Source organism: Apium graveolens, chromosome 1 (assembly GCF_009905375.1).
Source record: "Apium graveolens cultivar Ventura chromosome 1, ASM990537v1, whole genome shotgun sequence".
Lineage (NCBI taxonomy): Eukaryota > Viridiplantae > Streptophyta > Magnoliopsida > Apiales > Apiaceae > Apium > Apium graveolens.
This window is the reverse complement of record NC_133647.1, coordinates 181,102,448-181,115,631: the sequence shown is the minus strand read 5'-3', so window position 1 is coordinate 181,115,631 and position 13,184 is coordinate 181,102,448.

Here is a 13,184-nt window from a genome sequence, read left to right as displayed (position 1 = left end):
TACTTCATTTAGTTCTGATATATATATATATATCCACATATACATCTTCTTTATAATTTCCTGAAAACCTCTGTCATGTAAAGTATGAACAGAATTGCAATATCCAATAAATTTGGAAAGGAAAAGAATTTTGGCATAAACCAGATATCTTGCTGATCAGGAAAAGATACCAATAAGTAACCTTTTCTACTAGTAGATGGACGAATTCCCCACTAGTCATCACGCTGGTCTCAATAGGACCTTATGCTGGACTGCCACTCAGCCACTTATGTATTTGATGGACTCCCACTGAGCCACTTACACTATCATGGACGCCCACTGAGCCCATGTTGCTTATGCCGACTCAATAGATGGACTTACTTCCCGAACGTTGGGTAAGTAATCAATTCATTTACCAACACTGCAACCTTGTTGCGAATATAAAATGCACCACAGAGCCGGATCCCTCAGGTTTTGAGCGAGTATTTAAATCCCCTTAAAAAGGAAGATCTTAAATATAAAAATGAGTTTTGGGATCCGCTCTAACTTTTAAAAATCATTTTGAAGACTCGAAAATACTTTAAAGAGTGTTTGGAGTAAAGCTGATTTAATGAAGTAAATCAGTCCCCAGTATATTTAGAAAATGTCTGAATATTATTATTTAAATAATATTCCCATAAAGAATAATCTTTATAAAAATAATTGAAGTAGAAGTATTAAAACTTATACTTGAAACGAGTATTAAATAACCAAAGATATACTTATACGAAAGTACTATCTTTATTTGAATAGTCGAAAATAAGTTTGATTAATGACACCTTATTCTTTAATAAAATAAAGAATATATTTCAGTAATAAGCGGAGTCATAATACCTCGAATGAATATTATAAATAATATTCATAAAATAAAAATAAAGGAGTCATACATCCTCAAATGAATATTCAAATAATATTCATTCAATAATATAAACTGAGTCATAAGCCCTCGAATGAATATTCAAATAATATTCAAATAATAAAATAAAAGTTATCGAATAAACCTTATTCGATTAATAGTTTGGAAAACTATAACCATATATATATATATATATATAAGTATATATATATATATTTATATACATATATACAAAAATCTACTCGGGATCCTCGACTCCCGGTTTAGAAAATATTTCCACCTTTTGGGTCCCTATACTAAGGGTATATGCAAGTTACCACTATCCTCTAGCATAGGTATTATCAACTGAATCAACAGATATATATAGCAAGAATACGAAACAGGCATGCATATATATATATATATATATATCATAGCAGCATGCTTCAATGTATTGCAACATTTGCTAATTAACCAACATGCATCTATCGCAAGATAATGCAAATCCATATATACATCACAACAACAGTATAACGGGTAGAAAACTTGCCTGAGCGACTGGGGGTTACGAATGGCTCGGGACGAGTCTGGTAACCTATAAACAACAAGTAAGTTTGAATTAAACCAAAGTCACTTGTAAATCTATACTTTAGCTAACTTAGACTCTAACGCTTGTTTTGCGCTTACTGATTTTCTTAAGTCACTCGAGTACCCTCGGCTCCACCATTTTTAATAAATTAACCATTACGAGTTTTAAGGCGATTCCTTCCCGAGTGTCTTACCAACTGCCTAACACACTTACCATAAATGTTTCTTACCCCAATTAGTCATTTAAGTTCCTTAACCAAGGTTTCAAAGTAAGGCGAGGGGAAAAGTTTCGTTCGCGAAACGCCGTTACTTGAAACGGTCGTTTCTCCTAAACCGTGCATCGGAATCGAACGAACTACATATCAAAACGAAGCTCGTAACATGAGATATCTAAACATGGCAATGGTCATAATCTAGCAGGGGGTTCTCGGGTCCTAATGTTATGCACAAAAACAGTCTAAAGAAAATCGGACGTTACGACGGCTATGTTTACGCGATTTCCCAAATTTAAACCAATTCAAACAACCACAATTTCAACTCCAATTCACAACCCAATCAAACCTCCATCTAAACTACATTACAACAGCCCCAAATCAACTCAATATTACCAATTTATTCATCTAAACCAAGTCAAAAAAAATGTGACCAAGAACTTCAAATCAAACAAGCATCACTCCTAACTCCAAAATCAACAAAACCACTTACTAAACAAAGCTCTATCATGAGTACACACTCATTACACTAACCCATCATCTAACATTATGAAATCCAAACCAACAAAACTTAATACTAAGGGTTTGAGAAGTTATACCTTCCTTGGAGAGTGGAGAATCACTTAGGAAGCCTTAAATAACCACTAACTATCTCTACTAAGCTTAGATCTTGAAGAAACCTAAGAAAACACAAAGTTAGTTTCTTGAAAACACTATTCACCAAGAACTTTGATGAATTAATTAGCTATGTTAAACATGGAATCTTGAGCTTAAACTTATGGCTCATCTTAGTTATGAATTATGGAAGCTAAAGAAACAAACCTCTTGATTTTTGAAGGTGTGTAGCTAGGGTTTTGAAATTCTCATCCTTGCATTTCTTCAAAAAGCCGAGAGCAAGATGAAGAAGAAAGAGAGATTTTTTGTGTTTTGCCTTGTTTTGATTTTGGTTGGTTGATTTTTGTGTTGTTTTAGGTTAATTACTTAATTAACCTTGATTTTGTGTGGTTAATAACCATCCACATCTCCTTCCTCCTTATGTCATGCCTATGTCATGCTGTGATGTTATCTTTCCCTCCTTGTCCCCTTCTTATTGGTTGGGTGACATCACTCTCTCTAATCCCTTTGATTAACTTCCTAATTGTTTGCCTAATGACCGCTGATCTGTTATACGGTTCGCTTAACTTTCGTTTTCGTTTATCGTTTGAGGGATCATACCCGGGATCTTATTACTTGGGTTCCCTTAACCTTTCTCAATACATTATATTCCTTTTTATGATCCTCTCTTATAATCCTTTAATTTAAATCCTTCGTATCCTGTTACCTTATATTCAATTCTTTTCGTATCTAGTGGATTTCCGGGAAAAATCAAAGTGTTCGGAATTGGATTTCGACGATCTTTACATACACTTATATACCATATAGAGTACTAATAAAATCTCAGAATATCCATATCAGAACCCCTACATAGTGTGGCATGAAAAGTTTTCTCATTCAGCAAAAACACTATTCATAAGGGTTTCAAAAAATTTCCAAAAAAATTGGGGTTATTACAGTCTCCCCTCCTTAAAAGGATTCCGTCCCGGAATCAGATAAAAAATGAATAGGGATACCCTCTTAGCATTGCACTTTCTAACTCTCAAGTAAATTTTCCCACATTGTGGTCCTACCACCAAACTCTGCCTAGTTTGATAATCCTTCTCCTAAGCACTTGTTCCTTTTCACTCTATAACCCTTCCTGGTCACTTCATATAGGTTAGGTCGGGTTGCATGTCTATGCGCTCATATGCCCCTATTTATCTGGCATCTGAATTACACTTCCTTAACATTGATACGTGGAACATGTTACGACCTGCTACATGTTCGGGGTTAGGGCTAGCTCATATGCTATCCTCCCAATACGTCTTAATATATCCAAGGGTCCAACAATTCATGGACTTAGCTTTCCTTTCTTTCCGAATCTCATCAACCCTTTTCCCAAGGGATACCTATAACATTACTAGGTCCCCTATTTCCCACTCCTTGTCCTTTTGTATTAAATCAACATACTTCGTGTTCCCATCTTGGGCTACTACCAGCCATCCTCTGATTAGATTTATCATATCCTTGGTCCTTTGGACTACTGCGGGTCCGAGCATCTTGCGTTCTACATCTTCATCCTAACATAAGGGAGATCGACATTGTCTTCCCTCAAGGATCTCCTAAGGCGACATCTCGATAATGACATATGATCTATTGTCGTAAGATAACTTAATCCGCGTTAAGTGATCATTCCAAATTCTTTCAAGTCTATTGCACAGACTCTCATTATAGCTTTTAGCATTAGAGCTTTTGCTTCTCAATACCCATTCTTGTCCAGTTCGTAATCGCTATTACCTTCCGTTCCTAATATTATACTGGTTATACCTTTGGCTCGTTAGCGTTCTATAACCTTTTAATAACCACGTCAACCTTAGTATCACGAATGTGTTTCCATTCCGAATACCACCAAAACTTTATTACTCCTTTTTCAGCTGTTTCTATTTTCAAAAGCTTAATCCTTCATATAGAAGTAAAGGAATTTTGTTGAGAGATCATTATGATCATGAACACTTGTTATATCGCATAGTTAGTACAGAAGGTGGCCAGCCTTTAGTACTTGACAAGCAATTAAACAATAGATGGTATCCTACTAGGCTTCTATCACACAGATAGATAGTCATTCGGCAATACCTCCCCTTTCTGGAAGGGTTGTTCTTCTCAGCTTACATGAAATGAAAAGAAGAGAAAAGAACGAATTGAAGAGAATTGTATATATGAAAAAAAAAATATACTGCCACAAAATATCTGGCTTGGAACCTACCTCTGAACTATAGAGGTTTGTCATAGGAGAACAAATCATATACGTATATAAATCAACATTAAGCATTATAGCATCGTATTTCCCATGCCTAAATATTTTCGCTAACCCGTCCATCATTCTATGGACCCACACTCTTCCTCGAGCTTATACACAATCACCTTTGAAACTCCCTCGACATCGAAAATCGAATCTGGGATCTCATTCTATACATCATCGTTACTAGAATTCTATGCTTGCACCGCAACCTTCCTCGTATAATAATACGACTCTCTATTGATAAGAAAGAATAATTATTCACTAGGTAGATACTCTACTTAATTAGTCAATCAATGATAACTTATACACTACCACGACCCGATTAGTGGTACTCAATCTCAACACCCATTCCAATACAACTCTCACGGTTGTAATCAGCTCAATACTCGCAGAATCATTGCTGCCTTACTATGGTCCACCACTGACCTACTGTAGTCATTCATTTTCCATAAAGTCTTAATATCTAACCATACGGAGTCCATACATGTCATATCAAATCCTTCTAAGGAGGTAACATAATCACCATTCATGATTCATGGAGTACACTCCTGATTCTGACATACATACATGACATGAAGCAGATAAAATTGCAGAAGAGTTTCGCTCAAAGCAACGATAGCAGGTTAATACCATTCTTAATCATATGCCTTCAATAGAAGACTTAACTCAAAGGCTTGTTTAGTCCTTTTTGAAATATGGTCCTGGCTTATCTCAAGATAGGACCTTCTAAGATAGATAGCCCGTTCATGGCGATTACACGAATTAAACCTTTACCAACTACTATTACGGTTGGGTATTGCACAGTCATCAGAAGGAATGTCAATCTTCCAAACCATAATACAACCTTCACAGCTTTAACCATCATCACTGTATTCTTTGGCACAAGCGCCTACAATTATCCTTTTACCGTTAAAGTGTCGGCCACCTCTTTGGCCTTTCCTGATAGTAATAGTTCCTTATAATCAATGTCTTTTAACCACCTTCAACTAAATTTTCTACCTCATTTCCATCACAGCTGATGTGTAGATGTTTTCATTAAAATCTAATGAGTAAAAAAAAATCACCATTTTTCCATTAGTTATTGCCTCAGTCTTTAGAGGTTAATCACTGTCGCGACTGACTCTCGATCGTACTTAGAACATCTTTTGTCTTAGGTCCTAATTGCCCTCAACAATTTCGACCTGTACTGGTTCGATCCATACTTTCTCGTGGTTTAACACGTGCCCCACTTGGCATCATTATAATTACGTCATATTCCTTTTATCAACATTTTTATTCTTGAGAAATTTGAATATTAACTATCTCCATGCAAAACCTCTAAGGTTATCTTTCAATAGTTCCCCCTGTATTCCCTAGATACAGGGCATATCGAAATACCATTTACTATTACTAGAACCATTGTCTATATACTTCTGAAAAATTTCTCCACTGATTCTTAAAGGTTGTTATTACCTTAATCCTTTCCAATTCATCCTGTCAAAACTCATACTGTCCCTATTAAGGGTAAAATGCCAACCTTTATGCATTCCCCTAGGATTCATTTTAAGTTACCGATGTTCTATTCTTAATTCCACCTTTAAAAAGTACCTGCATCCTTCCAGGGATAAATCAAGTCATATATCCCTGATAAGGGTGTCTTATTCAATCATTCCCATCTCGATAGTATATGCCTAATTTCATGATAACATCTGTATACAAAATGAGGTTAATCAAAATGGCCTTCAAAAGATAACAACGGTTATCCGCTTTTCTTGCCTAATCTGGTAACGATAACAAGGATGTTCTGGAAGATATTGGTCCTGTTCAACGTGAACTTCTTCTTAATAATTCCTTATTTACTTTTGTTGTTTATCTCAACAGTCACCTCAATGTTGGGATATCTTTCATATCTGGCGTCTCCCTTTCTGGGTATCATGCCACCGGTCTTACACTTCACCTTCTTGAAGGTCACTTCCTTCATCCAATTTTCTTAATTTCTTACTTTCTTGTCTCCTCAGTCTATCCGCGTCTCATTATTTATCCTTCGAATTATCTCAAGGTTTCCTCGAATCTTCCCAACTTACAGGGGATAAAATATATGTATCTCTTATGCCCTCAACCATCAATTTTAACTCATGGTGAATCACCCTCATCCTGACGATTACATACTCTTCTATTTCTATTTCTACGAGTCTTTAGGGTTTCCTCATACCCAACTCCCTTATCATTCCTCAAACTCTATTGCCGTTATATTCCTTTCTCTTATCATTATTTCATGAACCAACACAACATAAGCATTGATTTCAAACATCCCGTCATTTAGGATTCGTGTCTTCAGAACGAATCTTGACAACTTTTACATCTTAGATTCATAATTCATCATACTCGTCTGCCTTTGTTCTGGCTCTAAAGCTTTTACACTATCTCCTTATCTTTGGGAATTACTTTCCCAAAAACAATTGATTGAACTCAAATCAGTTTATTATAATCTCTTGCTCCGTGCCTTCCTTGGCCTTTCACCAGCGGGCGGTCTCTCTCTTAGGAGGGTAAGTGACAAAAACAGTCTTTTGTGGTTCATCAATCATTTTGAATCTCAAATGATTCCTATATTTCCTTTAGCCAGGCTCTTGCCTCGGCTGGGTCAGCTTGTTCCTTGGAACTCTGAGAGCTTAGTGACTTAAAGGTCATGAAAGAATTTCCTACCGCATTGTTTCCTCAAGGTGGTGGTTGGGGATAATAGTCTAAGTTCTTTTTAGACAGGTCAATGAATTGCCGTATAGGAGTACCGTCTCGGGTCTCCTTTCCTTACTCGACTTTCTGTTTCCTTAGTATGAAATGTTTCATCCTTCTCCCATACTTGGGGTTATCTTATAAGTTAAAATCCTCATTTTCCACTTCATTATGTTATGGGTTCCTTCTATCTTGATGGCATCCTCCCTGACTATCACATTCAGGGTTTGCCCTTAATCTTATTCCTTGAACTATGACTTTCATCTAAGATCTCATCTTTAAGCTCTTGAACATTTGGAACCCAAATTCTATAGGAATACCTCATTATTCCCTTATCATCTTTCTCGGTATTAATCTCATATCTATTTGTTGGCTCTCTGCCTTCATTCATCACTTTTTCTGGCACAATATGTTCTTTTTCGATAATTCGGTCTGTATTGCAATCTCAAACAGCTTTTCGGTACCGGCTCCGGTTACCTTCACTACTATTTCCATTTTCTCAAAATCTCTTATCAACTCTCCCAAAGACATTATCATCTTGAGTCTCTCCTTTTTACTAAGGGCATCAGCCACCACATTGGCTTTCCCCGAATGATAAAGAATCTCCCAATCATAATTCTTGATTAGCTCTAACCGCCTCCTCTGGCATATGTTGAGCTCTTTCTACGTAAAAATGTACTAGAGCTCCTATGGTTTATGAATCTCACACTTCTCTCCATACAAGTAGTGCCTCAAATCTTTAGGGCAAAACTATTGCCATGAGCCCAAGCTCATGGGTGGGGATATCGAATTTCATATTACCTTAATTGTCTTGACATGTACGCGATTACTTTACCGTGCTGCATAAGCACGCACCCTAAGCCCTTGTGCGAAGCGTCACTACACTTCACAGAATCTCCTTTTCCATCCGGCAACGCCAGCATAGGGGCCGTCACCAACCTTTGCTTCAGTTCTTGAAAGCTGTTCTCGCATTTCTCTGTCCATTCGAACTTCTCAGTCTTACGAGTAAGCCGCGTTAAAGGGGGCTACTATCTTTACAAATTTGAACGAACCTCCGGTAATGACCGACCAATCCTACCTCTGGTAGTTTCCCTAACCATGGTCATCAATTCCTCAGTGGTCCTTTATTCATTCTTGTCAGGATCCTCCACGGGATCCTCCTCAACAACTATCCCTTCTAGGACAACATCCTCAACCGCTACATCCTCAATATCAACATCATCCGGTCCTGCATTAGGATACTCTATCGGATCCACAATCCGATCTCCAATTAGTAATAAAACATCATCGCGCTGTTGCTCCTCAACCTCAGGGTTCGGAGTCCCGCTACCATGTACGATAACGAATTACGCTACTATTACGATATTTATAGGGGTTCCCATAAGGGTTTTAACTGTCAGTACTACGTTAGGTAGTCCGACTATGAACTTGGCAAGAGTTCTTATTATCTTAGTGAACTTATTATCTTAACGTCACATCATCTCTGAGGTTTATAACGCTTAGCTCTGATACCATTTCTGTAACGCCCCCAAATCCGGGGTCGGGGATCCGGGTTGTCACGAGTTCCATTTCCCTTAATAACACCCAATCTTAATAATTACTCAACTACTCTGTACTGTGACCCCACAATAAACACACACACCACACGTTATAGTCTCAGAGATGAACATCCAAAAAAATAACCACAAGTCATTTTATTCCACAATTATCTGCCAATACACCTTAAAAGGTTTTCTAAATAAATTTACATTTCTTTGTCATTATTACAATTCATAAATATACATAAATCTGGTACATCAAAAGTTGAAAGCCTAGCCTATTGGTAGCTCCTACCTCAGCTACAGCGACATCAACGCCTATAGGAAACTGCGGAATGTTTCCTATCCGCTCGCGAATTGGGAGCTTGGTCCTGTTCATCTTGTCTATCTGATGTTGTGTGATGAAAGAAGAAAGCAAGGGTGAGCAGCAAGCCCACCAAAATAATATGTATAATGATTAACAATATATGAGCCTACTCATAATACTCATGAAAGTCTTGGTCAAAAGAAATGAACCAAGTTGATATCTTAATGCGATTAAGTCGCAAAATATTCAGTATATATATATATACATATATACTTTTCAAAATATTGGAAGTCCTCTTCCATGCATAATATACACAAAGTCCCAGTGTATAACTGTATAAAAAAATATCGTTGCAAGGTGATCTCATATATCTAACCTTGTCTCAACGTTTTTCTGAAAATCTTTGTCATTCATAAGACAATTATTAATTAGATATAAGTTTAAAAGACGAAGTTACAAGATACCCCAATATACTTATATCTTTCCCAAATACTACTTGAACTACCACCGTTCAAGTTATAATCAGTTTCAAAAGTTCATCACATAGATGAGACTATAAGACAAGATTTGAATAGATTCAACCTTTGAAATATTATTAAAGGAAATGAAGTTATGATATACTTCATTTAGTTCTGATATATATATATATATATATCCACATATACATCTTCTTTATACATTTCCTGAAAACCTCTGTCATGTAAAGTATGAACAGAATTACAATATCCAATAAATTTGGAAAGGAAAAGAATTTTGGCATAAACCAGATATCTTGCTGATCAGGCAAAGATACCAATAAGTAACCTTTTCTACTAGTAGATGGACGAATTCCCCACTGGTCATCACCCTGGTCTCAATAGGACCTTATGCTGGACTGCCACTCAGCCACTTATGCATTTGATGGACTGCCACTGAGCCACTTACACTATCATGGACGCCCACTGAGCCCATGTTGCTTATGCCAACTCAATAGATGGACTTACTTCCCGAACGTTGGGTAAGTAATCAATTCATTTACCAACACTGCAACCTTGTTGCGAATATAAAATGCACCACAGAGCCGGATCCCTCAGGTTTTGAGCGAGTATTTAAATCCCCTTAAAAAGGAAGATCTTAAATATAAAAATGAGTTTTGGGATCCGCTCTAACTTTTAAAAATCATTTTGAAGACTCGAAAATACTTTAAAGAGTGTTTGGAGTAAAGCTGATTTAATGAAGTAAATCAGTCCCCAGTATATTTAGAAAATGTCTGAATATTATTATTTAAATAATATTCCCATAAAGAATAATCTTTATAAAAATAATTGAAGTAGAAGTATTAAAACTTATACTTGAAACGAGTATTAAATAACCAAAGATATACTTATACGAAAGTACTATCTTTATTTGAATAGTCGAAAATAAGTTTGATATTGACACCTTATTCTTTAATAAAATAAAGAATATATTTCAGTAATAAGCGGAGTCATAATACCTCGAATGAATATTATAAATAATATTCATAAAATAAAAATAAAGGAGTCATACATCCTCAAATGAATATTCAAATAATATTCATTAAATAATATAAACTGAGTCATAAGCCCTCGAATGAATATTGAAATAATATTCAAATAATAAAATAAAAGTTATCGAATAAACCTTATTCGATTAATAGTTTGGAAAACTATAACCATATATTTATATACATATAAATAATATATATTTATATACATATATACAAAAATCTACTCGGGATCCTCGACTCCCGGTTTATAAAATATTTCCACCTTTTGGGTCCCTATACTAAGGGTATATGCAAGTTACCGCTATCCTCTAGCATAGGTATTATCAACTGAATCAACAGATATATATAGTAAGAATACGAAACAGGCATGCATATATATATATATATATATATATCATAGCAGCATGCTTCAATGTATTGCAACATTTGCTAATTAACCAACATGCATCTATCGCAAGATAATGCAAATCCATATATACATCACAACAACAGTATAACGGGTAGAAAACTTGCCTGAGCGACTGGGGGTTACGAATGGCTCGGGACGAGTCTGGTAACCTATAAACAACAAGTAAGTTGGAATTAAACCAAAGTCACTTGTAAATCTATACTTTAGCTAACTTAGACTCTAACGCTTGTTTTGCGCTTATTGATTTTCTTAAGTCACTCGAGTACCCTCGGCTCCACCATTTTTAATAAATTAACCATTACGAGTTTTAAGGCGATTCCTTCGCGAGTGTCTTACCAACTGCCTAACACACTTACCATAAATGTTTCTTACCCCAATTAGTCATTTAAGGTCCTTAACCAAGGTTTCAAAGTAAGGCGAGGGGAAAAGTTTCGTTCGCGAAACGCCGTTACTTGAAACGGTCGTTTCTCCTAAACCGTGCATCGGAATCGAACGAACTACATATCAAAACGAAGCTCGTTACATGAGCTATCTAAACATGGCAATGGTCATAATCTAGCAGGGGGTTCTCGGGTCCTAATGTTATGCACAAAAACAGTCTAAAGAAAATCGGACGTTACGACGGCTATGTTTACGCGATTTCCCAAATTTAAACCAATTCAAACAACCACAATTTCAACTCCAATTCACAACCCAATCAAACCTCCATCTAAACTACATTACAACATCCCCAAATCAACTCAATATTACCAATTTATTCATCTAAACCAAGTCAAAAAAAATGTGACCAAGAACTTCAAATCTAACAAGCATCACTCCTAACTCCAAAATCAACAAAACCACTTACTAAACAAAGCTCTATCATGAGTACACACTCATTACACTAACCCATCATCTAACATTATGAAATCCAAACCAACAAAACTTAATACTAAGGGTTTGAGAAGTTATACCTTCCTTGGAGAGTGGAGAATCACTTAGGAAGCCTTAAATAACCACTAACTATCTCTACTAAGCTTGGATCTTGAAGAAACCTAAGAAAACACAAAGTTAGTTTCTTGAAAACACTATTCACCAAGAACTTTGATGAATTAATTAGCTATGTTAAACATGGAATCTTGAGCTTAAACTCATGGCTCATCTTAGTTATGAATTATGGAAGCTAAAGAAACAAACCTCTTGATTTTTGAAGGTGTGTAGCTAGGGTTTTGAAATTCTCATCCTTGCATTTCTTCAAAAAGCCGAGAGCAAGATGAAGAAGAAAGAGAGATTTTTTGTGTTTTGCCTTGTTTTGCTTTTGGTTGGTTGATTTTTGTGTTGTTTTAGGTTAATTACTTAATTAACCTTGATTTTGTGTGGTTAATAACCATCCACATCTCCTTCCTCCTTATGTCATGCCTATGTCATGCTGTGATGTCATCTTTCCCTCCTTGTCCCCTTCTCATTGGTTGGGTGACATCACTTGCTCTAATCCCTTTGATTAACTTCCTAATTGTTTGCCTAATGACCGCTGATCTATTATACGGTTCGCTTAACTTTCATTTTCGTTTATCGTTTGAGGGATCATACCCGGGATCTTATTACTTGGGTCCTTTAACCTTTCTCAATACATTATATTCCTTTTTATGATCCTCTCTTATAATCCTTTAATTTAAATCCTTCGTATCCTGTTACCTTATATTCAATTCTTTTCGTATCTAGTGGATTTCCGGGAGATAATCAAAGTGTTCGGAATTGGATTCTGACGATCTTTACATACACTTATATACCATATAGAGTACTAATAAAATCTCAGAATATCCATATCAGAACCCCTACATAGTGTGGCATGAAAAGTTTTCTCATTCAGCAAAAACACTATTCATAAGGGTTTCAAAAATTTCCAAAAAAATTGGGGTTATTACAGGAATCTTAATTGAATATTCAAAAAAAGAATTATTCACTTATAATATAAAAATATCAAATAAACATTATTTGATTAATAGTTTTGAAAACTATTTATATATATATATATATATAATATACTCGAGAACATCAACTCCCGGTTTAGAAAAATGTTCGACTCTGGGTCCCCTATACTAAGGGTATACACTAGTACTGCTTATCTCTAGCATATATATTATACAATTTATAATCAATTGAATCAACAATGAGATATCAAGATTATGAAATAAGCATGCATATAT